This window comes from Mus musculus, chromosome 8 (assembly GCF_000001635.26).
Source record: "Mus musculus strain C57BL/6J chromosome 8, GRCm38.p6 C57BL/6J".
NCBI lineage: Eukaryota > Metazoa > Chordata > Mammalia > Rodentia > Muridae > Mus > Mus musculus.
This window is the reverse complement of record NC_000074.6, coordinates 8454809-8477402: the sequence shown is the minus strand read 5'-3', so window position 1 is coordinate 8477402 and position 22594 is coordinate 8454809. Positions and strand designations below refer to the sequence as shown.

The following is a 22594-nucleotide window of genomic DNA, read 5'->3' as shown; positions in this document are numbered from 1 at the left end:
TATGGTTGCTTGTTAGGCTTCTTGGGTTTTTTTTTTTTTTTTTTTTTTAAGGTAACACTTAGCGAAGATATATCAAAAGTCTGTGGATGGGTTTGGAACAATGCAGGCTGATGGGGATTTAACTGTGTGTTCGCCTGCCTCGGCTTGAGTCTTGGAGCCACAACATATAGTAGTGTGATCTTAACAAAGCCATTAACCCCTCAGGTATCTCCATTTCTTGTTTCCTAGAATAAGGCTGTTGCTGTAAAATGAGCTCCTGTTTGTAACTATTCTGACAATCGCCTGGCATGTGGCTAATGCCCTAGAACGTTAACTAACGTCAGCAAACAAAATCAAAGAACACACACACCAAAGAGTGATACTCATGGGAAAATGAGTGTTGAGTATCAGTTACTGCAGACCCAGCAAAAAGTCCAGCAGGAGAATGCCCTAGTAGCTGTAGCAAACGAGGCTAGGGGGAAAGATGGCTTTTAGTATGAAAAATGGGACAGAAAGGAAGCCATGGTTGAAAAAGTCCCTTGACAGGGATGAAAGGGAGAAGAGAGGTTTGAAGAAGAATCTAGAAGAGGGAAGCTTTTGCCTGGAAGAGAGGAAGTGCTGGGAAGGGACAAAGTGGGTTGGATTCAATACAGTTTGGGAAATGTGATGGTGGTGTGCAATGTTCCCTGGGCCACAAGGAGCATGTTTGTATCTTAGGGGTGGAAGAACACAGAGAGAAATGTGTTGGGCCCCAATGTGGCTGTCCAAAAGTGATTTATTAAAGCTAAACTGTGAGATAGACAGAGGAAGATCCAAAACAATGTGTGGGGAATGAGGAAGAGGGTTCTGGGGACGTGAGGGAGTGTGCACCAGGCTGGAGATGGAGCACGGTGAGTGGGCTGATTGCTGGGCATGTGTTAGGCCCTGAGTAGCATTGCATGAATCAGGCACGGTGGCATATGTCTATGATTCTAGGTAGAGGCAGGGGAATTTGTGCAAGGTCATCCTTAGCAACATAGTGAGCCTGTGTGTAAGACAGACGTTCCACAGACAAAGCCCCTCCCACCACCATGCTTTCCCTACTAGGAAACACATGCTGAAATCCCTCGGTAGCCACAGTCCTCAGTGCTCCCTCCTTCCTTACCTTGTTCTGTCAGGCCTTCTTTCACAGTGATGACAAAGCAGCTAGCATGGGGTGAGAGATTAAGATAACATCAAGTTTAAAGGGAAGAAAATCAATTGCATTTTCTTTTCAAGGTGTCTCCTTCTGAGTTCTATTCAAGGCTGTTGTTGACACTGTGGTTACAGATGTGGTTTTTTTCTTCTTCTTCTTTTCCCCATTCCCACCAGCACTTAGATCAATTTATGTTTCCAAATCTAAAATGTCCTTTAGGGGGTAGTCAATTTACGTTGAAGGTGAGTGGAGACCATTAGTACAGCTTAATTGGCGAACACATGGAAGGTGGACTGATCCTTCACAGCACTAGAAAGGGAAAGGAAAATTTCTTATCGTGTCTCTGTATTCATTTTGATTGATATTTCTACTAAAAGGAGCCATGCAAAAATAATTCACAGAGTAATAGAAAATGGCTATAAATTGCTTTAAAGCCCTTTGTGGTGATGTTTATTGGTGTTATTCATAAGTAAGAAAAATTGCAATTGAGCACTTGATGCTACTTTCAAAGGGTATTCAAAATACCCTAGCTGTAGGTAGGCCAAGAATATGACACCATCACATTTAGTTCTTATAAATAAAAAGTGTATAAGTCTTATAGATTATTTGAACCATAGCATAATTCTAGGTAATTTTGAGAAAACAACCAGAAAGTTAGGTTGACAAATAATATTTTCAATTACATTCAGAAAGTATAAAGATAGTTGGGATCTGTAATCATCTTATTGTTCCAGTTTACTTTGCTATTGGTGTACTAAGACACCACAACCAAAGAAACATATAGGAGAGTTTATTTGGCTTCCAGTACTAAAGATTTAGTCCATGACCATCATGGCAGGGAACATGACCACATGACCTCAGGAAGGCAGGAATGGTGCTGGAGCAGTATCTGAATGCCTACATGTTGAAACAACAGCCATGGGCAGAGGGAGAGAGAGCAAGATACAGACAGACAGACAGACAGAGCGAGAGGCATATACTTTTAAACCTAAAAGCCTACTACATGCCACCTCTAACAACACCATGCCTCCTAATGTTTATACCAACCAAGGACCAAGCATTCAAACACGTCATCAAACCACCACAATTAGGCTAGAACATAAATAATGGCAAACATATTGTCTTAGTCAGGGTTTCTATTCCTGCACAAACATCATGACCAAGAAGCAAGTTGGGGAGGAAAGGGTTTATTCAGCTTACAATTCCATACTGTAGTTTATCACCAAGGAAGTCAGTACTGGAACTCAAACAGGTCAGAAAGCAGGAACTGATGCAGAGGCTATGGAGGGATGTTCTTTACTGGCTTGCTTCCCCTGGCTTGCTCAGCCTGCTCTCTTATAGAACCTAAGACTACCAGCCCAGAGATGGTCCCACCCACAAGGGGCCTTTCCCCCTTGATCACTAATTGAGAAAATGCCTTACAGTTGTATCTCATGGAGGCATTTCCTCAACTGAAGCTCCTTTCTCTGTGATAACTCCAGCTGTGTCAAGTTGACACAAAACTAGCCAGTACAATTGATCCCTTGTCATCTTGACACACAAACACATCACTAGTAAGCCTCAATCCTTACATTCTTATTCATCCCCAAGGTCTAAATAACTTTAAACATCCCACAGTCTTTACATATTCTTAAAATTCAATCTCTTTAAAATATCCATCTCTTTTAAAACCCAAAATCTTTTTACAATTAAAAGTCTCTTAACACAGTTTCTTCCTTCAAGAGGGAAAAATATCAGGGCACAGTCACAATCAAAAACAAAAATAATCTCCAACCGTCCAATGACTGAGATCCAACTCACGATCTTCTGGGCTCCTCTAAGCGCTTGGGTCACTTCTCCAGCCATGCCCTTTGTAGCACACACATCATCCTCTATCCAGATGCCTGGACTCCACTGCTGCTGCTCTTGGTGGTCATCTCATGGTACTGGCATCTCCAAAACACTGCATGACCCCTTCAGTCCTGGGCCATCAATTGCAACTGAGGCTGCACCTTCACCAATGGCCTTCCATGACCTCTCACAGTGTCAAGCCTCAGCTGCTCTGCGTGACCCCTTCATGCCTTCAAAACCAGTACCACCTGGGTGACCCTTACACAATACCAAGTCCCACTGCAGCAGGAGTACAACCTTGGCTATCTCTGGAACACAGCCTCTTTGTGCTTTAAGAAAACACTTCCCAGAAGATGTCACCTCAATGATGTTGGTCTCTTCTTAATCACTGCTAATTTCTTAGCTCCAGCTAATCAGCATCAATAGTCCCAGTAATGCAAAGATTTTGCTTTAGTAGTTCTGGTATCTTGTTAATCACAGCTGATTCTTCAGCCCCAGCTAACCAGAACTACAGAGTCTTCACAATCAAAAACAGCAATGACCCTGAAAAGAGTCTTTAATTTTCCCTCTGAAATTTCACAAACCAGACCTCCATCTTCTGCAGTGTTCTCAACATTATCTTCCAAGCTCCTACACAACATCTAACAGAGCTCTTAACAACGAATGGATCTTCAAGCCCAAAGTTCCAAAGTCCTTCCACAGTCCTCCTCAAAACATGGTCATGTTGTCACAGGAATACCCCACTATGCTGGTACCAATTTGTCTTAGTCAGGGTTTCTATTCCTGCACAAACATCATGACCAAGAAGCAAGTTGGGGAGGAAAGGGTTTATTCAGCTTACAATTCCATACTGTTGTTTATCACCAAGGAAGTCAGGACTGGAACTCAAACAGGTCAGGAAGCAGGAGCTGATGCAGAAGCCATGGAGGGATGTTCCTTACTGGCTTGCCTCCCCTGGCTTGCTCAGCCTGCTCTCTTATAGAACCAAGACTACCAGCCCAGAGATGGTCCCACCCACAAGGGGCCTTTCCCCCTTGATCACTAATTGAGAAAATGCCTTACAGTTGTATCTCATGGAGGCATTTCCTCAACTGAAGCTCCTTTCTCTGTGATAACTCCAGCTGTGTCAAGTTGACACAAAACCAGCCAGTACACATACATTATACAAAAATCTGCAGTTTAAAATTTACTTATATATTTATCATACAAATAGATGGAAGACAAGATGAGCATTGTGGCATACACCTTTAATCCTAGGAATTGTCAATCAGAAGTAGGTAAATCTCTGAGTTCAATCCCAGCCTGGTCTATATAGCAAGTTCCAGGCCAACAAGAGATACATGCATAGTGAGACCTTGTCTCAAAAATATTGATGAAAAGCTGTTTAAAGTAAATAAGGAGTATAATTATCCCTGTGGTTAGGATGCACATGTAAAGACAAAGTTGATTAGAACATCTTCATTTCACTGCTACAAAGAAGTCATAGGCTTCTTCTATGAGTAGTGTGTGAAGTAGGAGGTGGCTTGTCACGTTTCACTAAGAGCTCTAGATACCAGCGTCCATAGAATGCCACCATCCTGCCCTCCATTTCCTGTTCTGCCAGGGTGTGAGGACTTCCAACCACATGCCCCTATACCACGCGAGATTTCTGGGTCTTTCTTGCCATGTTGGACCAAATCCTCAATATGTGAGGCCAAATATGTCTCCCCCCACCCCCTTAAAGTTGCTTTTCATTAGGTCTTAGATCACAGAGTTGAGAAAGAAACCAAGAGAGAAAGAACATCAGGTAGGAGCATGGCTGTCTCTGCCTGGCCTGCTTCGTAGGCCTTTGGAAATCCGCCAATGAGAAGAATGTAGAGGAAGCAGATAGAGGAGTTAGTGCTATGGGCAAGAGAAGCCTTCGAGTGCTGGGAGTCTGGAAGAGTAGAGTGCCAACTGAAATGTGCTCAGTTAAGGCTCTACCCATGAATTTTCTTAGGAGGGAAAAGACTCTATTGGGAATTGTATTAGAGGCCACTCGTGTTACATTCTGACAAAGAACATGCCTGTGTCCTGGAAGCTACAGTAAGGCTGAATTAAAAAGCCATTGGCTTATATGTCTTGTGGAGGAAATTTAAGACAGCCTAGTATTCAGGCGGTGGCATGGCTAATGCTCACTGGGCTGACAAGGCTTTAGAGTGAGGATTGAAGTCAGGGAAATGTGAAAAACATGTATTTTGGTGAGGAGAGAAGCATGAGCGTGGCTAAAGTGGCAGACAGGCTGGGTGCCGACAGCTGGAGTTGTTCAAGATCGGACCCATTAACAAGATGCTGCCCACTTTGCCATTGGACAATAGGAAAAGCATCTTCATAGCAAGACCCATCCATCGAAGGCTGCCCTAGTCTTTCCATACTTGAGAACAATTGCCTAAGGAAGCATTTTCTAGGCTCAGCCAGGGAGATGCATAGTTGCTGCTGTAGCAGTGGCAGAAACAGACTAAATTACATGTTTTGCTGACAGCAGAGCCAGGCAGCGTCATTCATATGATACAGCAGTTAAAAACATGCAAGATACAAAAGCTAATGGGTCATGGAGGTTTGCAACCCAATGCTAGAAAGCTCTTGAGGCCAGGCAACATGCAGCACGGTTGGATTTTTGACACAGAACTCTCGACTGTCCTAGTGCATGAGGCTCTCTGGGGTGCTGGAGATATCAGGAACATGGGGTGTTCTTGGGAGGAAAGCCATGAGCACATAGTAGAGTTAGCCAAGGAGAGAGACCACACAGGCCACAAGCAACAGAGTTGGGAGGGTGGAACCACTCAAGAGCGTAGATGTTACTGTCATGAGCCCCAGATGCTGATCTGGGTTTGGTGTTTGCCCTGGTGGATTTTGGTCTTGCTTTGGTTCAGTATTTCCATTCCCCACCCCCCCCCCGGAATGGGAATGTGTTATCTATGCCAGTCTATATTAGATATATGTATCTGTATCTCTATCTATCTATCATCTATCTATCTATTATCTATATATCTACCTAGTTTTTGAATAACATTGAAATTAAGACTTGGGGGAACTCATGAATATGAAGCCAAGGACTTTTGCATTATAAAATGTCCAGGAGACTTTGGAGACTAAGAGTGTAATGCCATATATTAGAAACGATATGCTTGTGTGTTTCATGGGTACTTTCATTTTGAGCTTGATGGTATCTAGGGCCGTTTAGGAGATACTGTCCTGAGCATGTCTTTGGGACCATTCAGAAAGCATTGCTAGCATTATCCTGTGGGGTTAGGGTGGGGTCCAAAATTACTAAAAGCCTAAAGATGAATAATAAAGTAAAATAAATGGAATTAATACACAAAATAATGAAAACATGGTAGACCATAAACCCTGGAATTCCTTAGTGATCCTGACCTATTGCCAGAGTCCAATCAAACAGCCATGTCTGTTCTGAGAAGCTCTGACTGGTCGTTACATAGGTGATTGTGGGGAAAACATTACAGCAATGTAAACTAGAAAATGTACATTTTGTAAGCAAAAAGATGATCTCTCTGAGATATTTTAATATTATTGCCCATAATGGTAAGTTTTCTCTGAGGTACTGGGGAAGCTTTTTTTAAAAAAGAGATTTTATTGCAAAAATTTACTTTGTATTGTATTCAAAAGACCCACGTTTGACTGTATGGGTGGGTCTTCATCTGAGTCTGCTAGAACCTGGAATAAAGTCTTCTTTCCCACATTTGTGGTCCACATTAGCCCCATCTGATGTCAAAGATGCTCATCCTTGTAATAATGACATTGCATTCAAAGCTGTTTCATCACTTAGGGATCAGTGGAGATGGGCAAGAAACATTGAGTTCTCAAGTTCAATGCGAAAAAAATAGGACTTAGAATAACATAGTTTAATTTTGCTTAGAATGGGTTGTTTTCAGTCTTCTTCCAAAGAAGAGACTGGAGAGGGTTAAGAACAAAAATGATGTTCGGGCATCATTTAGAAGAGCATCTTTGCCGTCCGATGGGGGTAACATGGACCACAAAGGCAGGAAAGATGACTTTATACCATGTCCTAGAGGACTCAGATGGAGACCCATTGGTCTAGTCTGAAAATCAGGGAGCACGAGCAGGCTCGCATACCTGCACAAAAGGCAGAAGTCATGTCAGACAGAGAATGCATGGTTCCATCCTCTTAGAGAGCCTTGAGTTCACATCTGGGCTATAGTCTTCAACGAGTTCATTCATTGCTTTCTCTACCCCCAGAGGTGCTCAGCTAACGGAGAACAAATTTGACATGGGAGAAAACCCATTCATTTATATGAGACTCCTCCTTGTCAATGACCATTTTAAAAACAAAGGCAAACTTGTAAAACTCTACTACGGGATGCATGGATTCAGATATAAGATACCACCTTTTAAGAAACAATATTTACCATTATGATGCTGACAATTTTATAGGTATAAATACTTGTTTAAAAGACCAATATTAAGATTTTCAGATTAACTTTATGGCAAATGACAGTGACATAGGAGATATTTTAAAAACTATTTCTTATAATTATTAGAAAATTTTACTTTAAAAACCCTTTTTTTTTAAAATGAAAATTATGGTCCTGTGAAGGTTCTATGCCCCAGTATAGGAGAATGCCAGGGCCAGGAAGCGAGAGTGGGTGGGTTGGGGAGCAGGGAGAGCGGGGAAGGGATAGGGGATTTTCAGAGGGGAAACTAGGAAAGGGGATGACATTTGAAATGTAAATAAAATATCTAATAAAAAATAAAAATAAAAAAATAAAATTAAAATATATTAGTTAATCCCTTTAAAAAACTGGCACTTATTCTTCCATGAGGAGTCATGTTTTAACAGTCTTATCAAATTTTGTCATGACCCATGGAGCTTCAAAGACTGTGTGTGTGTGTGTGTGTGTGTGTGTGTGTATATATATATATATGATGTATATTATATGTATGATATATATACACACACACACATATATATCAGAAAATAAAATACACACTTATAGAAACATTTTAGTAAAATGTTGACTTCTTTTAGATATGTCTTGATTTATTTTTTTCTTTGAAATGCAAGTTTAAAATTTCTCTTTGTGTAGTTGAAAAGGAATCTTGCTGTAAAAGTAAGAAACGATTTTTAAGTGCAGTTAAGTAATGGCTAATCTATAAAAACTGGGTCTCTGCTGATTGGGTGGTGAGTCCCTTGTCTTGTCTTAGGGATAGCAATTTTGCCCCAAATTCAATTCTTTCTTGTCTTGGAAAAGTGCCCTCCAGGGTCTTGTGATGTAAAGTAGATAGTATTTAAAGTTCTGAACTACACCAATAGTTTTTCCTCTTTCTTTTTACTTAAAATAAAATAAAAAAAAACCCTCTGAAAAAAGTAAAACAGACCCCCAAACAACTACTACTAAACAAATCGCACTAAGAGTGCAACTTTTGCACTATTCAAGAAGTCTCCCACTGGTGAAAGGCCTGAAATGACCATTTGCATCAGAATGAAGCCTTTTTGGGTTTTTTTGTCGAATGTTAAAATCAAAGTATTTCCTCCAAGGAAACCCAGGGTAGGGCTTGAGAAATTACCACAGTTTGTACCACTTGCCCTTTACTTCCTTGTGTGAATTGGTTTCTTAGAATAGCTTAAGAGCAGGCAAAGAAAGAAGTGACCCAGAGTGAGAGAGCTAGAGATGGAGAGCCACATAGCCTGCATTATTCCTGAAACTCAGACTTGGCAGTGTGAGCAGTCCATACCCCATGTGTTCCCTGAAGGTTTTAAAATGAAATGCCCATTATCTGCTGTACAGGTTCTGGCTATATATATTTTATTGTCGTTGTGTTTGTAATGACACAACGTTCATCATTCACATCACTTGGAACTGTAAACTCAACGGCACTGACGACATTCACAATGTCTGGTCATCACCATCCCAGTCTGCGTTACTTACCCCCCCCCCCCCCCCCCCCCCCCGCCCTGCTGTGATAAAATGTCTGAAGGAAACAGCTCAGGGAGAAAGGAGTTATTTTGGCACATGGTTTGAAGGCACAGCTCAGGGAGGAGAGATCACAGCAGATGAGGGGGCTGGCCATGACTGAGGGGACTCTGAGGCTGCTTGCTTACATTTCAGGGCATCAGGAGGCAGATGGACTCTGGTACTAGAAGTGGGGCTGGAGAAGTCTTAAGGTCCACCTTTTAAACTTTTTTCCCTTCCTAAGGTTTCCATAACCTTCCCAAACTGCTTTACCAACTGGGGACAAGCTTTCAAACACATGAGCCTAGAGCTAGAGGGTAGGAGAGGGTGGAGTGTGGGGTGAGGCTTGTGTGTATGATGGGCTCCATATTCAAATGAAACAGTACCTTTAACCCTTAATCCTTCCTTGTTCTAAACAGAAACTTTGTAACTGCTTCCTCCTGTTCTGTCTCTGTGTGATAGTTCTAGGTAGCTCATGCTGAAGGGGCCAGACTTTCACGTCTGACTTATTTTACTCTATATAATGTTATTGCTTAGATCAAGATCTTGTTTCTTTGAATGACCAAATATTTCTTGCTCATTATTTTTTGATGGACACTTGGTTTGTTTCTTTCTCTGGTTCATTTGCTTATTGCTGCTATTAATATGTTTTTTAAAAAGATTTATTTATTTATTTTATGTATATGAGTACACTGTAGCTATCTTCAGACACACTAGAAGAGGGCATCAGATCCCATTACAGATGGTTGTGAGCCACCATGTGGTTGCTGGGATTTGAACTCAAGACCTCTGGAAGAGCAGTCAGTGCTCTTAACTGCTGAGCCATCTCTCCAGCCCTAATATAAGTGTTGAAATACCCATGGACCTGCTTCCTTTCTTTTGAGATTTACCTAGGAGTGGAGATCCTGGATGATAGGATGATAAACTATACTATAGAGGCTGTGTGTGTGTGTGTGTGTGTGAGAGAGAGAGAGAGAGAGAGAGAGAGAGAGAGAGAGAGAGAGAGAGAGAGAGACAGATATTGATTGAGGAGTGTGGTCAATCTCCACAGTGTATCCTGTCTTTTTCTAAGAGTGCAATCATTTTATTTCCCCCAAATACTTCTTATTTATCATGCTGATGATAATGGGGGTGTTCTGATTGGAGCTGAATTTCTCATTTTCTGGGAAATTCATTTAGATTGTTGCCTAGATAAAAATGATTTTAATTAGATTGCTCTGTGGAGAACATCTGATGCAGATGTACAATTGTCTGCAGCTCAGATTTCCAGGCAGACTCTCTCTTCTCTCCCATTTCTATTTTCCTCTTTACTCCACTAGAGACTTCATTTTCTGCTACCCCAGACTGAAGCCTTGTGCTTTGCCCCGCCCTCTGGGTTTGATCTGTCATGTCCCTTGCTCTAACCCCACAGGTGTTCATCCCTAACTCACACTTTGCCCTGCTTGGTCTTGCTCTGACTCGTACCTGGAAAAGCATACCTCATCAATATTTGTTTGGTTTCTAAACCTGGGATTTCACGCTGCCTGCTTCACAGAATCTTTTGTTCTAGTCGGCTTTGACTTACCCTCCTTCCTCGGGGCCCCTCACTGCCCCATATTGAACTGTTACACTGTGGAGGTTTCTGTCCTGTGGTTTTTGTCCTAGAGGCCCTAGGGAGCCCTTTCAGTAATCTCAGAGGAAGGCAGGGGAGAGAAGTTGGGGAGCCCAGCCCTCTGCTCCTGGTATGAGGTCATTGGTGTTCCTGTCACCTTTGACTGCTGCCTGCTGTTTCTCTGTAGGGCTCCATCCTCCCTGGTTCCTGCTCATCCCCTCTCCATCTGTACCTTTGACCTTAGGGTGGTAACAGCTCCTGCTGACACTAACTCCAGGTGGCCTTGTTATGGTTTCCCCAGATCCAAGCGGCTACTTACAGAAGTCCCTCCCTCTGCAAACAATCTTGCTTTAAATTCCCTAACTATAGCCTGTAGCTTCCTTCCCCTGAGACATTCCTGGACAAACTTTGTCCGGCTCATTGTACAGACCCTCTTCCAGGTCTCTGCAGTGGCTTGCATTTATTTTAGAGAACTAACAGACATATCAGACTTGGGTGAGTGATGCATACATTTTAATTCCATTTTCGGTTTGTTGATTTCCTATGGGAGAAAACTATATTTTATTTGTTTTCATATTTCTTGTGTTTCTTCATTGAAAGAATAATTTTTTTTTAAATGACCATGACAAAAGCTGCTGCTTTGCTGAAAGTGAATACCTTCGGTTTTAGTTAGGTATAGGATTTTCACAGCCATTCACTGCAGGCCCAACATGACCGGTGTGTGTTGGAAGTTACTCTCTGAAAGGTCATCTAATTTCAAAGAAAGAAAAACACTGAAATTTATTAAAAGCAAATGAAAACCATATTAAAATTATGTTATTAAACTAGCTTCGGTGGACTTAATTAAATTGAGAACTCAAATTAATAGCTGCTTCTGTGTGGAATCATTAATCCGAAGGCGGCTGAGGCTGTGTTGTTTTAGGCCACAGCCAATTCATAATTAAACTCACTGGTAATGTTGGTGAAGCACAGGGCTGTCCTCATACAAATCCATTTGTAGAGTCGGCTCTGTGTTGTCTACTCACGAACTCCTAACTGCCTAGTAGAATGTCGTTCTGCCCAGTGTGGTGTCTGTCCCCAGTCTGTGAGTCATCGCTGGAGTTCTTGATCATCCCTGGCCATTTCTCCACCCTCCCTAGCCATTCTTCTCTCTCTTCACCAGAGTTTAACTTGAGATTAACTTGAGTTTAACTTGAGATTAATTTGAGATTAACAGAGTTGAACTTGAGATGCTTCAGGGCTCTTCTTCTCCTCTCCCTGTCCTATATCCATGCACTTGTCCTGATCAAGGGCAGACACACTCAAATCATGCTAAGGACACCCACCCCAAACCTAAAATTTCTGCCCAGAATATGAGGATGGTATAGACAACTTCCAGTCTGCTTATCAGTCCCAGGAGACATCTCAGACTGACCAGGGGCCCTTGACTCTTCCCACCCTACATTTTCCACTGACCACCTGCTCCTTGCTGGACAGTGACATCTCACAAGTTACACTGTCATCTTTATCATAATCCTTAGCCAAAATCGACATTCCTCTTTCAGCCCTTCTCTCGTGATTATTTGATATATTTGAAACATTAATTTTGTTTACTGGTAAATAGCAGATGTCTCTGTCTGTCTTTCAGTACTGCTCTTAGATCGTCCCCTTGCAGACCGCCACTCTGCCTACTGACCTGTACTTGTAGAGATTTAAATAGTTACAGAATGAAATAAAAGTGTGCTCTGTTCCTTCTTTTGATTTCACAGAGTAGCATACTAAATATGCTGCTGTGCATTTTTTTGTGAGTCATATTAATTGGGGTAAAATTTATTTCTAATTCTTTTATGCAATATGCAGAACCCCAATTCTGACCCCTAAGGAAGTGAGTTTGTTGGATTGTATACATTTGCATAAGCACTACCAAAGCAAGCTACAGAACAGAATGGTCCATGGCTTTCCAAAAGGTTTCTTTATGCCTCCCAACCTCTAATCCTTACCGCAGCCCCAGCACCCGGTAACCTCTAATCTAGCTTCTGCCTAGATAGTCTTACCTAGCTCTAAATGCAGTGTAAATATAACACTGCATGTAGCCTGGCTGTCTGGCTTCAGCTGCTACAGTGTCACTGTTTGTGACTCTTTGTTGCTAAATGCCACACCCACCCTTGTCAGTGTATGGAAAGGTTTTTTTCCCCACGCCCCCCCATACTCCACCCCTGACCCACTTCACTGCTGTGATGTAGTTTGCTATATGGATGCACTATAATTTAATCTGCATCTTGGCACCATTTCTTCCTCACGCCCACCCCTCTTTCAATCACAGACAACCTCCCTGAGCCCCCTCATCCTGCTCTCTCTCCCACATGTCCCAACAGGCCACTGCTCCTGGTGGTATTAGGCATCTATCTCAGAGACCTCCTATTGTGAATAGAGTGAATAGACAAAAGTCCGGGCTGGGCTTTGATTTCTAGTGCTGTGTCTGTGCCAAGACCCAGGTCAAGACTTCCAAGGCTGCTTTAGTAATTACCTAGTGAGACTCAGAGCAGAAGGGACCATTTCTGGAAGATGTGGGGTTTCATGACTGTAGACTTGAGCCCAAGAACATCTTTGAAGGTTTTACTTCCTTCTTGAGACAGCACAGCGGTCTAGGGTACTTCTGTATAGCATGAAAGGCCCCCTGCCTGCACCCTAGGCTTTCCAGTCTCATCCAGTTGTCTTCCACTTGGGCATTTGGAATAATGACACCACTGCCCATTTAATACTATCCAGGTGTAAATTAATAATTTTCTTCAATGCAACCACAAAATACCTGACAAAAACAATTTAAGAGTTTTGTTGTTGTTGTTTTATTTTTTTGGGGGGGGGGGTTCACAGTTTGTGGTTTCAGTCCATCATGGTGCCAGCGGCACAACATGGAATGAGGTAAAGGCCAAGCCCCCTTCAGCGCCCCCTGTAGGTTCAGGTCCACAGCTTCCTCTCCTATCTCTTTATTCCCTCTACTGTGTTGCTCTTAGAGTCCCTGTTGGACTTTAGAAGCCATAGGATGCTCTGCCTACAGGTATCTGAATGGCTTGTTCCTCTGTTTCAAGCTATTGCTAGAAGTCACCTCAGTGGGAACACCATCATGATGCTTGAATAGATGAATGCTGGACATGAATGTCTTTATGAGGCCAGTGCCTCCATGGCCCAAGCCTCTCCAAGGTTCATCACCTGTCCATACTGTTGTGTCGGAAACCAAATTCCAACATAGATTTTGGAAGAGATATACTATAACCAAAACAGCACTAGTCATATGTGTATTTGCTAAAAATCTGTGTCCCTCTGTAAAAATGATTCCATGGTCTGCATTGTTTTTACTTAGGTTAAAATATCTATACTCCCAATGACTTAAGTGTGGAAGGCTTGGTCCAAGCTGGTGGTGCCACAAAGAATTGATGAATTATAAGGATTAATACATGGATGAATATCTAGGTCAATAAGGGGTGGAAGTAGGTTTCTTTGGGTATGCCTTTGAATAGGGTTACTATTACTGTGGTGGAACAGCATGACCTAAAGCTACTTGGGAAAGAAAGGATTTATTAATATTATTATTTTTACTCCTTGTTTCATCAAAGGCAGTCAGGAGAGGAACTCAAACTGGGCAGGAATCTGGAAGCAGGAGCTGATGCCTCTAGAGGGCACAGAGGAGTGCTGTTTGCTGGCTTGCTCCTTGTGACTTGCTCAGCTTGCTCTTATAGAACGCAGGACCACCAGCCCAGGGATAGTACCACCCACAATGGGCTGAGCCCTTCTCCACCAATCACTAATTAAGGGAACCTTCTACAGGCTTGCCTACAGCCTGATATTGTGGAGGCATTCCCTCCTCTTAGATCACTATAGCTGTGTCAAGGTGACATAAAACTAGCCAACACAACATAAAACTAGCAACACTATGTTTGTCTTGCCCCCAGATCATTCCTCTCTTGTGTTGTTGATTTCCTAGCTGCCCTGAGATGAGCAGTTTGATTCCTTCATGGTCTCCCTGTTATGGTGTTTGGCAATAGGGCTAATGTGCCATCAAATCTCTTCTTTAATTGTATTTTTTTCAGGTATTTTCTCATGGAGACAACAGCACTTTTTCTCTGTCTCCAAGAATACTGCCTGGCACAAACTGGCTTCTCAGAAATGATTAACATAAAGAATAAATGAATGTGTTCAGGGGCTGATAAGAATGGCAGATTTGACGTCTGCTGCACACTGAGCAAGCTTTGGTGAGCATATGCCTTTTTTTCCCCCCTTACTGGCAGAGGTCCAAACTGAGAACTGTGAGAACAGGCGAACACACATCTATAACTTAGAAGAAGCAATATTTCACAGGACTGCAGGATATTAGCATTATTAAATTCATACATTCAATTCAGAGTCACTTAGGAATTAGATGTGAGGTTTCATCCCTATCCTCAAATATTATCTTTGATTTGATCTTGAAACTGTTAGAACTAACAAATCTGGTGCTTCATCTAGGAGAAGATGTGTAACTAGATCCTAATAAAATAAATACAGCATCCTGGTTGGTATACCAGAGTGTTTAATGCTAGCCCACTAAGGTGGCTGATGGGTAGAGAGGTGAGTGTGTTAAGAGAAAATATTGTTCTAGGGGTTGCCATACATTTCCAGGAATAAAGCTAGATGCTGTTCTGCATTTCCAGTGTCCATGTTGACCTAATAGAATCTCCAAAAAATCTGCTGGTTATTGAATTTTTATTATTTATTTATCGATCATGACTATTAACATTTCTTTATGAGTGTCAGCTAACATCTGCTGCGAGGCTGAGTGGAACTCTGCCTCCTACCGCCAGTGGAAACCCCTTGGGGAGATAACTCATTTGCATATTTCTTCTTCCTTGTTTTCGTTTTTGAGTCAGCAGAGAAGAAGCCAGAAAAGATGATGGTAGGATTGAGCAATTAAGAAGACAAACTGTAGTTTAGTTATTCTCTTGTTCCCAGGGATTGCAGGAGAACTACTTCTAGATAATTGCTAACTTGTTATTATATTCTTATTTCAAAATTCTGAAAGTTTTGCTAATGGGTAGTCACCTTCACAAACGATCCACATTAACCATCTTCACTGAGATGTGTAGTTTTTGTTGAAGAATATCCATCTAAAAAATACCACCAAGTACATATCACCTCAGGGGGCTTTCTGAGTTCGATCTGGAGAACATTTCTGGATTTATAAAATAAGGACATGAATTTGGCTTTCACAGAGCATACTTCATCTTTCTTCTTATTAAGGCATCCTAGTAATGATTTCAGGGAAGTAACAACAGGTTTGACTCTTTGGGGAAATTGAATGTGTAAATTTTCTTTTCTGTAAAAATCCATTTATCTCTCTCTTTTTTTCCCCTCTTAGGAATGTAATGAAGGCAAAGCCCGAAAGTCACACTGGCAGAAAAAATAGGCCTCAGAGTAGAAGGATCGTCTTTGAGGAGATATTTACTTTAGTGGGGTTTTTTTTTTTCTTCTTTAAAAATTGTTTCCCTGACTCCTAATGACACATTCTACAACTCTAGATTAGAGTACTGCCCAGCCCTCATCAGAAAAGCTTCTTGCCGTACATGGTAATTACTACAGAGGTCCACAGCTAGATAAAGTACACACAATGAAAGGCTTTGGATCCTTCAGTTCCAAATGGGATGTCTTTATCCCTCAAGGCCCAGGAATCTATGAAGAAGAAGAGGCAGAAAGAACCAGAGGTTGTGGATGACTCGGAGAAAAGTATGTCTTCAAGATAGAACAGGGCTGATCACATGTGAATTCCCAGAGACTGTGGCAGCATATGTAAGACCTGGAGGAGGTCTAGCCAGACAAAATCCCAGCAAGGTGGAAAAGAGGACACAAAGTCGCATTCCAAACCAAGAAGCTATTTGTAACTAATAGTTGCAGGGAGAGGGAGAAATCAGGGTTTGCTTTTTTTGTTTTTGTCTTTGTTTTTGTTTTTCCAGTAAAGGGACTCTGGGTATATCAACCACATTTTAGGTCAAGCCGAATGCTTAGGAATAGTCAGCCAACACAAAACAGACTCTTTTTTATTTTTTTATGTTTGGAGAGAGTAAGAAGAAAGTTGGATGGGTAAGGATGTGGTAGAAGATCTGAGAGGAATTGCAGGAGGAAGAAAGAACATGGCCAAAATACATTGCATGCAATTTTCAAAGAATAAGTAAAAACATTAAAAATATATTTCACCTTTTCTAACATACTACCACACATTATTTTCTAGGTAGCAGCCTCATGCTCACTCCATTTACAAGGTTAAAAAAAAAAAGGATACAAAATTATTTTTTAAAACTAACAGCTGCACTGGCGGTGTTAACAAGCGGGCTGTGATGTGGATGCTCAAGGCTTTGCTTTTTGAACTCACTCTGTGGTCAATTACCTTAGGATGCCTCGAGTCTAGAATGGCTTTGGCTGAGCTGAGTCAATGAAACATTTATGGATCAAAGCATCCTGGAGATGCTTCCTATGGGAATGTGTGTCGTATTTATACAGCATCGTCTTTGATGTGCTCAAAGAGTTTTGCAGACGGTATAGACTTCATCTGCACCACCCATGAAGCAGGTTGGGAGAAAAGTGAGTCTTGTTTATGAATGAGTACAGGAGTGGAAGGAAGGACTGCTCAGAGCCTCACAGTGGGGCTATGTTCAAAGATGTGAGGAAAAGGGTCAGTTTCATGGTGTCTGCAGGGGAATTTTAACCTCTAAACTTTTGATTTCCCAGGATATGTAGTACTCTGTGACCCCTCTACCCACTTCCAGTTCTTGAATTTCACCACCAAGTCCACAATTGCAGAGTGTGCCACAGAGCCTGGAGATTCGACTCTGACTGGCAGGGCAAAGCCTTGGCTTTGGGACCTGGCCTTGATGTTTATGAGGAAGATGTCTTTGAGAAACTCAATTGACCTATTTGACATTCAGTTTCTTCCTTCATGAGAAGAATAGGTAATCCCTGCCCAACAGAGATGATATGGTAGGGTCCTTATTATAGGGTCTGATGCATAATAGGTTCTTAAAAGCTACGTCAGTGAGACTATACCCTTGAAGGTCATAGAGGCACAGTGCCATCTACCTGTCTTCCTCCATTGAGATGGAAGAACCTGGCCATAGGCTTCTAAAGGAATGATTCCAGTAAAAACAAAGTCACTATTATAAAGTTTTCTTTTTAGGCACCTTCATTATAAGGATGGTATTGCCAAATAGTGAACTTTTGAATGTGGCAATAGTTAACAGAGTTAAAAAGTATGTTTGTTAGTGTCCTCTATCGCTATGATGAAACATTGAAGACAGTCACTTATCACAGGGAAGGTTGGCTTGGGCTATGACGAAACATTGAAGACAGTCACTTATCACAGGGAAGGTTGGCTTGGGCCATGACAAAACATTGAAGACAGTCACTTATCACAGGGAAGGTTGGCTTGGGCTATGACGAAACATTGAAGACAGTCACTTATCACAGGGAAGGTTGGCTTGGGCCATGACAAAACATTGAAGACAGTCACTTATCACAGGGAGGTTGGCTTGGGCCATGACGAAACATTGAAGACAGTCACTTATCACAGGAAGGTTGGCTTGGGCTTATAGTTTCAGTCTTTGGTCATTGGGCTGCTTGGGTTCTGGATTACAATGAGGCAGAAATCAAGGTTTGAGAAGAAAGTGGAGCTGAGTTGCTCAGCTGATGGTGACTAGGAAGTAGGGGTGGTGGTCATGGGCAAAATGTCTCAATCAAGGGAATACCCATAGTGACCTACTTCCTCCCACGGGGCCTCATCTCTAAAGTTCCCACCAGCGCTGTCTCTGAATATGTCACCTGCTGAGGACACGAGGTTTGGGGGACATTGTGACTCCTAACCACAACAGAGCCAAGCCTGGAGGATGCTGTGCTCTTTGTACAGAAGTGGACCAGTTTGCTGAGGACCAGTGGCCACGGTGAGGCAGGATTGTAATACAGTTCGTTCTGAGCTGAACCATCTCCAGTGGGAGACAGATAAAGTCCCAAGGTGAGAGAAGGCATGCTGTGGTGACACGTAAGGGGAGGGGGTAGAGCGAAGAAGTGACAGAAACTATAGACGCTTAATGGTGCTCTTTGGGGGTCTTGTCTTTAAATAGTTCCTAGGACGTGCTACTGTGTGACAGGCATCAACCTCCCTTCTGAAGCACACATTTACCTAAGAAAGCCAGTGACAAGCATAGCAGAGTTATCAATGACTGCAAAGTACTCATTGTGCTCCTAGTGATGTAAGTATTAAACTAGCAGTTCTCATTGTTGGATTCGGGAGATGCTCAGTGGGTAAAATGTTCACTATGGAAGCATGAGGGCTAGAGTTCAAATCTTCAGCACCCACATTAAGGGCCAGATGTGTAACCTCAGCACTACAGAGCCAGAGACAGGTGGATCTTGGAAGTTCCCTGTGGATCTTAGTCAAAATGGAGAACTACAGCTTCAGTGAGAGACTGCCTGAAAACACTACGGTGGAGAGCAGTGGAAGAAGACACTTGACATCCATATTTGGTTTCACTGTTCATGCACAGTGAAGTAAATGTGCACATATGAACACACACTCACATAAAATCACATACCCACACATTCATATACATGCATACAATACACACATTTACCCCCCCATGCATGTACACACATTCTCACTTTGGTTTCCCTGTATGTAATCATTGCTAGAATTGATGGACACACATCTATAATTTGGAAATCAGTACTATGAATGCATTCATATTTTGACAACAGAAGAAAAACTTAATTTCTAAAGATAGAAATGAAAAGTTGATGCATTAAGTAGGAATAATTTGGGCTTGTGAATTCACTGTAGGGAATGCTCACTTGGTCTTTATATTTCTGATGAGCCTGTTACAAAGGGTCAGGCCAAGTAGTAACATATAGACACTGGGCTGGTAAAAAGCAGATTCTTAGGGAAACAGAAAGTTCTGGTTTGAGGGCTTTGCCAATTTCCATTGTGTAAGCATGCCAGACTCCATGCCTACTTCTGATAAACCAGGGTGATGTCACTAGGTATGGAGAATTGAGTAGTTGTTCAGTCAGCATCCGTGAGCTCGGCTCTCACCCAGCCCGGGGCTGCTTCTATTCAGATGACATCAAGCCTGGACCCCAGGGAAGGAAGGAGGCAGAATGGTGAGAGCTGGCAGGAGGCCAGAAGGGCTAGGTGTTCTGGAGCTGAAACAAGAGCCGATAGAATTGTTCTCCTCAGCATATACCCAGCACACCATTTATAAACCTGCTGATACTCTGAATTCAAGAAACAAGGTCAGCAAAGCTTGGCGGTTGAGATCCCTGACTCCCCACCACTGTCTGGTCTTGTCAGTCAGTGCTTATCGATGGACTGCTGGGTTGTGCTCTGTCTGGCCATGACCTCCTTTTCAGCTACGATATAAGTGTCGGGACGTTAAACAAATGCTTGCTTGGGAAGCACTCAGAAAGCACATGACACACGGAGATAAGCCTATTAGTTCTCCCTAAAGTTATCTGTTGAAGTTCCAGTGTCTTGGAGGGTTCTCCCGGCTGAGATCAAGGTAAGAAGAGGCTGTTCCAGTGGGCTGCACAGTGAGCTGTGTTCTCCAGGAGAGGAAGGGTCCCGGGAAGACAGAGATGTCTAGAAGGACAACCATATGATGAGGCAGCAAAAGACAGTGCTCTACAAGTTCAGGAGAGGGTCACCAGGGGATACCAACACGGCTGCACTGGGAGCTTAGAAGCCAGGCCTCTGTACTGGAGGGGGATACCTGTTTGTTGTTTAAGCCGTCCAACCTGCAACGTTTTGTTTATGGAAGCCGTGGCCACTAATGCACACAGCAAAAGAACAAGGGCTTGATTATATTATTTTATTGCAAGCGAATTATATTTTTGTTGATTTTTAAGAATGAGGGGAAATAAAATAAGTACCAAGGAGGAGGAGAAGAAAAAAAAATAACGAGTGGTTTGAAATGTAAACAGGGCTAAAAATATAGTCATCTAGAATGCCTTATTTTGAGAACTCTGTGATAAATAGAATATCCTTTCCACTTCACAGGAATAATTAAATCCCTGCAGTCTTAGACCTAAAAGCATGCTCTTAGAACGACGGCCGTGGGTCCCCTATATGCATCAGGTGAGGGGTTGGGGATGTCTTAAAGCAGACGTAGGGTTACAGAGCGTGTGCCCATCAGAGAGTGGGTGACTGGAATGACTTTGTGTCCAGTAGAACATCCGCACCAAGATTCAAATCTCATCTTAGACCGGTCTCGCTGTTCAGTGTGTTCTCGCTGAGCCTGCTTGTTGCTTTTTTCTTTGAGGGCCGTGTCAGCTATCACAGACTGAATAGACTTCTGACCTTGGAAAAGCAAGTGCGCAGGTCAAAGCCATTTCTTCCAAGATGAGGTAAATATGTCTGGTTACCCGTGGGAAGAAAAAGAGAAAACAAATCTCTTGACTTTGGACCCTCTGCACGGTCCCCAGCCATGTGCTAACTCTGGGTGTGGGGAACAGAATTTCCTTGTTTGTAGCCTCCACTCTGCAGGGTACCCACAAAGGAAAACTGAAGCTGAGAACCATGAATGCAGATGTAGAGAAACACAAACACGAGATCCCACGCAGCTATGAAAACATGGCACGCTCCACACAGAGTATTTGGCATCTCAGTGCTTTGCTTGTCTTTATTACAGTCATTAAAATGTATCCATGAACTCTGACAAGTGACCCAAGGAAATGATCATGCTACAGCTTCGCTGCCTCTCTGAAAACTTTCAAAAACACAGAGGGAATTATGTAGGTAGAAATGCCAGCTCCTGAGAGGTATGGGCATGTAGATGTTATGCAAGACACCTCATTATAATATAAGTAATAAGGAATAATAGAAGCATATTGCTTCAGAGAAGTAAAAGACTTCTTTTAATTAAGGCCAAGATCTCTCCACTTTAAGTTGTGAAAGAACCATTGGGGGGGTGGGGAGAGGATTCAGATGATTTAGCTGCTAAGGTGCTGGCTGCTTGAGCATGAGGAGCTGAGTGCAGATTTCAGCATCCCTATGAAGACCTTAGCGCAACAGTGCATGCCTCTAATGCCTGCTCTGGGCAGTGTGGAGACAGAACCCTGGGGCTTGATGGCTCCAGCCTAGCCTAGTTGTTGAACTCAATATGCAGTGAAAAGCTCTGGAGAGAGAAAGAGAGAAAGAGAGAGAGAGAGAGAGAGAGAGAGAGAGAGAGAGAGAGAGAGAGAGAGAATGAATATGAACTATTGAGAAAGATATCCCATGTTGATTGTTGGCACCTGCATGCATGTGCACACACATGTATGTTTACTTATACACATGTGCACATGCACACATATTCATGCATTCCCTCCTTCTGTCACTTAGGCTTTAAAGTGCAAATCCTGGTATGCGATGACAATGCTGGAAGGTTCTCTGGCCCCAGTGGCCCATCTCCCAGAGCATCTGTAGTCTTCAGACTTCTTGGTTCTAGAACATGCTTGGCAGCCATCCTGTGGTATGTTTCTGCTCAAGCAAAATTTGCCTTTAGCACCAGTGTCTCACTCGGTGCTTCTGCTGTTCCCTAGCACCTGTCTTATTTTCAGGGAACAGCCATTGTTAGAGGAGAGGTCAAAGAGCTGAGCTGCAGTGACTTTGTGGGTGTGCCCCAGAAAGATCATTCTTTCTACTGACAAAGCAAACAAATCTTAAGTAGTGAACTGTGAAATGGTTATGATGTTGATGGATGCCACCTCACCTGAATCAATATGTCGAGGAAGAATGACAGTTGGGCCAATGAATATAGAACTCTGCTTGGATTTAGCTGAGCAAATATCCCGGGATTGTGGTGTGTGCTGTTGGGGAATCCTGGGACTGCGCTCAGAAGCCTCTTTATAAGTGAGCTCAATGGCCACACTGTGCATCCGCGTACCAGTGGCCCAGTGTAACGAGGAGAGAGCCTCCTCTTGTGGAGGTACTTCAGCCAGGGGAGACCCATGGAGAAGTCTGCCCAGCCGATTGGATGTCATAGACCCTATGACCAAGACAAGTTCAGCTGCTTTCAGAAGTCCTTCCAAAACCTG

General features: G+C 42.7%; 1 long non-coding RNA gene and 1 pseudogene across 9 annotated transcripts in view; both read left to right on the top strand.

Annotated features, from left to right (window-relative positions):
- The window catches only part of Gm31135, a 48123-nt gene that overhangs the window by 7326 nt on the left and 18203 nt on the right, over positions 1-22594 (top strand). For 5 of the 9 annotated variants that reach the window (XR_001778503.1, XR_001778502.1, XR_001778501.1 and 2 more), the window contains exons 1-3: positions 14546-18536; positions 18646-18774; positions 20839-20923. The exons of 3 other annotated variants lie outside the window; for them this stretch is intronic. This is a non-coding gene — a long non-coding RNA (predicted gene, 31135). Of the gene's footprint in view, positions 1-14545; positions 18537-18645; positions 18775-20838; positions 20924-22594 lie in introns of those variants that run through there. One more of the 9 variants, XR_001778500.1, reaches the window with a different exon arrangement.
- Positions 21962-22571, top strand: Gm2448 (predicted gene 2448; annotated as a pseudogene).